At 44.0% G+C, this 4880-nt stretch overlaps 1 pseudogene across 1 annotated transcript; it reads right to left on the reverse strand.

Moving 5' to 3' along the window:
- Positions 1-123: 123 nt before the first annotated feature.
- LOC110298036 lies at positions 124-1383 on the reverse strand (annotated as a pseudogene). Its single transcript, XR_002378342.2, has one exon. The product of XR_002378342.2 is annotated as a sorbitol dehydrogenase pseudogene (transcript).
- Between the last annotated feature and the right edge of the window lie 3497 nt (positions 1384-4880).

Here is a 4880-nt window from a genome sequence, read left to right on the forward strand (position 1 = left end):
GTGTTCCCAGGACCTATCTGCCAGACTCTTTGTGCTAGACTTTCCTTAGTATAAACATCTCATTCTGGCTACAAGGTCCCTCAAGGTGTCCCTACTTCTGTCCTTAAGGCACGCCCACTCCTCTAAGGCTCTCCGCTTATGANTTTATTATTTTTACCATTCAAAAGAAAGTTCTGCATTTANGGCCTCCCCTTCTAGCCATTTAGCCCTTGGATGCTGAGAGAATGGGCTGAGGGCATAGATCAATTCACATCTAGGGATTCTGGTCGTTGGGGTCACACTTGATCATAACTTTCAGCCCCACTCCCTTTTTGGCTGTTTCAAAGGTTTCAACTGCCTTCTCCAGAGGGAATCTGTGAGTAACTAAGGGCTTTACATTCAACGTCTTCGATGCAAGCATGGAAATTGCCATCGGCCACGTGTTGCAGTATCGAAACACGCCTTTGATATCCACTTCCCGCACGGCTGCGTGCACCAGGGGTAAACTGACCATCTCGGCGCCCATTCCCACAACCACCAAGGTTCCACCAGAGTGAGTGGCATAGATGCCCGTCTAGACAGAGGACTCAGCTCCTGTGCACTCAATGGTAACTTCCGGCTTGCTCCCCAGCAGGCTTTCCACCTTACTGGCAATTTCCTGAGGGGTCTCTTTGCCAACCTGGATGGTAAAGTCTGCTCCAACTTCCTTGGCTTTGGTCAACCGAGAAGCAGATAGGTCAGTCACCACAACTTGAGCAGCTCCCATTGCTTTGGCCACAAGCAAAGTGACCATCCCAGCTGGCCCAGCGCCACACACAAGGACCTTGTTCCCCAGGGAAACTGAACCTCGATGGCAGGCATAGATCCCCACAGAGAGAGGTTCAATCAGGGCCCCTTCTTCAAAAGTGACACTGTCAGGAAGCTTATAGCAGAAGTCAGCATTGTGCTTGTAGAAGTGGTAGAGGTTCCCATCATCCGGGGGCGTGGCACAGAAGAAGATAGTTGGCGTCAGGTTGTACCCGCCAATCTTGCAGTACTCATCTACTTCTCGGGGAACGCCAGGCTCGATGGCAACCCGATCTCCTGGTTTCAGATGTTTCACCAACTCTCCTACTTTTGTGACTGTTCCAGCAGCCTCGTGCCCAAGCACCATTGGCTTTTTCACAACAAAATCCCCAATTCGTCCATGCTCCCAGTAGTGAACATCTGAGCCGCAGATCCCCACCGAGTGCATCTTTAGTAACACATCATTTGGGCCCAGCTCAGGTATTGGGTAGTTCTCCAGGCAGATGTCTCCAGGCCCGTGCACCACCAGGGACAGGTTCTCACCCTTAGCTGGAGCTGCCATGTTGTTCTCTTGCTTCGAGGTGTCGGCTGGACCCGGCGGGGAGCTGGTGGTTCTGCTCGTCCAACCGCCAAGGGTCTGGAGTCGTGGCTGTCTTCTTTTAAGTTTGTTGAAGGATTACTTTCTTGCTTTTTCTAGGACGTGGTTTCCGTCCTTGTAGTTTTTTTTTGTTTTGTTTTGTTTTGTTTTTAACGTTATTATCCTTTGAAGGGCTGGATTCATGGAAAGATAATGTGTGAATTTGGTTTTGTCGTGGAATACTTTGATTTCTCCATCTATGGTAATTGAAAGTTTGGCTGGGTATAGTAGCCTGGGCTGGCATTTGTGTTCTCTTAGTGTCTGTATGACATCTGTCCAGGATCTTCTGGCTTTCATAGTCTCTGGTGAAAACTCTGGTATAATTCTGATTGGCTTGCCTTTATATGTTACTTGACCTTTTTCCCTTACTGCTTTTCAGATTCTATCTTTATTTAGTGCATTTGTTGTTCTGATTATTATATGTTGGAAGGAATTTCTTTTCTGGTCCTGTCTATTTGGAGTTCTTTAGGCTTCTTGTATGTTCATGGGCATCTCTTTCTTTAAGTTTGGGAAGTTTTCTTCTATAATTTTGTTGAAGATATTTGCTGGCCCTTTAAGTTGAAAATCTTCAGGTGTTTCTTGGTGTATAAGGAGCTAGATGAACATAAGCTGCAGTGAGAAAGTGGTGTTCCCCCCACGGTTTCTGTCTCCAGTCTCTGCCTTGAGCTTCCACCCTGTTCTCAATGATGGGCTGAGACCTCTAAGATGAAACAAACACTTTCCTTTCCTAGGTTGCTTTGGGTCAGAGTGAGATGAAACTGCAATAGACATCTACTTCCTGTGTTAAGACAACTCCCTTCTTTAGAAGTTTCAGGGCAAAGACCAAGCCTCGGTCTCCTGCACTTCCAGCCTCTTGTGTCTGTATGATCAGAACCTACCAGGACGGGATGGCTTGGGAAGTGCACCAGTAAGGTCTAGAAGTGAGGCTCAAGGGGCCTTTCTCTCACCCTGAATCCTATGCCTACCCTAAATGCAGTGCCTACCAAGTCAGCCTGGCCCATCCATAACCCACATCACTCCCATTTAACAACCACAGGAAGTCAAAGTTTTCCATTTCTACCAGTCCTAACTGTGGAGACAGAGCGCAAACCATGAAGGAGGCTTTCTATCTGGTGTCCACGGGAAATGCAAATATTCATACATTTCCTACAAGGAGGGTTGATTATTCATTAGGAGATCTGATAACAAACTGATTATAGACTTTATGCAATCCTGCATTTGTGTTCTGTCTGGATTCCTCAGAAAGAGAACGTTGTATTTTGGATCTAATTCAAGTATTAGTATATACATTAGATAAGTGTTTGAAAATGTCTATGAACTGGATTGAGTGTAGACAAGGTTCACAGTATTCTTGCAGAAATAGCGATGGGAGAGTGGCACTGAAGACCGACATAAATGAGATGGTCATACAAGCTAATGGACAAAATAAGCTGGAGCAATCTCAGGCTAGCTTAGCAGGGACTCCAGACCATGCTGTATTGCTGTGAAGAATACAAATCTTCCTGAAATGCTGAGAAATACTAATACTGATAACACCATATGAAAGTGCAGAACCTGCCCTCTTTAAATAAAATACCTACAAGGCCAGGTAAAATCCTGGATGAGAGCCATCTGAGTTTACCATGCAGCTATTTACCAAAAATTAAGGAGAGTCTTAACTTTGCTCTTGGATTTAAGTCAAGATTTATACTTAGATTTTATACTTCATAGAAGCTGTATAGAATCAATATAGAAGTTCAATGTTGTTTTTCTTGCTCAGTGATTTTTTAAAGAAAATCAGTGTTTTGTTTTGTTTTTCTAAATTGCATCCCTGGAGCCACATACAGGCATGCCTCTATGTATGGGTAGTATAGTATTTTGAAAAGTGAGGCATTTCTTTAAATATGTACAACCCAAGATATTGACGGTTTGTGTGGACCACAAGTACAACATTTAAATGTTTTTCTAATCTTTTTATGTGTATGAATTATTTTGCCTGCACGTATATATGTATGTGCAACATGTGCCTGTCTGCTACCGTCAGAGGCCAGAAGAGGTTGTCAGAACTTCTAGAACTGAAGTCATAGATTACATGTGGTTGTGAAACCATATGTAACCAGACCCCAAGTGTAGTTTTCTTTAATTCTTTCTGTTGTTTGTCCCAATTGTTATTAGAAGAACCAAGAATAGAATGAAAACATTATGACCCTTTTCTTAGTTTAAGTAAACTCTAAGGTAATGGGAAAAACCATACAAAATACTTAGTAGATGAGGCTGGAGGGATAGCTCGGTGGTGGAGCACTTACACAGCATATGCAAAGCTCTGGGTGCTATTCTCAATACTACAAAACAAAACTGGAGCCCCTCAACAGATTTAACCTGCAACCTTCAATGAATTCAAGTAGCTGGCCTATATGCAAAGAGGATACAACAGTACTTGTCCCAAATATTTACCAAGAAGCCTCACAGAACTGAAATCCCCCACCTAGCTCAGATAAGCTCTGTAGTACTGCCCTCTGTTGGCTCCTTTGTGGCATGCTTATATAAATTCAAAACCTTGGGGCTGGACCCAGGCTTCTCAAACTGTCATTCATAAACAGATCACTTGCTGATCTTGCTTAAAATGCAGACACTGAATCCGTAGGGTGTCTCTGCAAACACCAGGGTTGGCAGAGAATCTATGCCAGGTAAGAGCACAAACCAGTTCAACACTACTCCATAGATGGTGCTGGTTTAAAGTCCTAGAGCCTGACACTCAGTGGCTTATTTTAGGCATATTTAAGCACAGTACAACTTGGAAAAAAGTTTCCCAGTGAAACACAATCCCATGTGCACAGGAAGGCATAATTACATCAAAACTCTTTACAAAGTATATGTCAGTACTTCCATGGAGATGGGTTCTCTAGATAGTCTACATGTGTTGTCTTACAGGTCTGGGGGAACATTTGTTGTGTTCTCGGTTCTGCAGATAGTACAGAGGTCACCTAGGCTATTAACCCTCTCCAGTCTTGTTAGTAAGAATCCAAGGGAGCCCCTGGTCATGCAGATAGAACAGAGGTCACCTAGGCTACTAACCACCTCTAGTCCCCTTAGCAAGCATCTAGGAGAACCATTGAACAGTTTTCCTAAAGAGTGCAAATGGCTAAATAGGACATGAACCCACAGAAAGGGTTACACTGGCATGTAGAAAGAGCTAGTCTTCTCTGTATTGTTCCAATTTTAGTATATGTGCTGCCGAACCAAGCATGGTTCATCAAGAATATTGTTGGGTGCTAAAGCACAGCATTAGCATGAGGTTTTCACCAATACAGGCTCTGAGCCAAAGTCGTGAAACAGTGTCCTTATGTCTTTCCAGAGGCAGAGAACAGAGATCTCTTGGAGAGAGAATGTCACTCAGGCTCTATCAGAGAGAGAGACAGAGAGAGAGAGAGAGAGAGAGAGAGAGAGAGAGAGAGAGAGAGACAGAGAAAGAGAGAGGAGAGAGAGAGAGAGAAAGAGA

This window comes from Mus caroli, chromosome 1, assembly GCF_900094665.2.
Source record: "Mus caroli chromosome 1, CAROLI_EIJ_v1.1, whole genome shotgun sequence".
Lineage (NCBI taxonomy): Eukaryota > Metazoa > Chordata > Mammalia > Rodentia > Muridae > Mus > Mus caroli.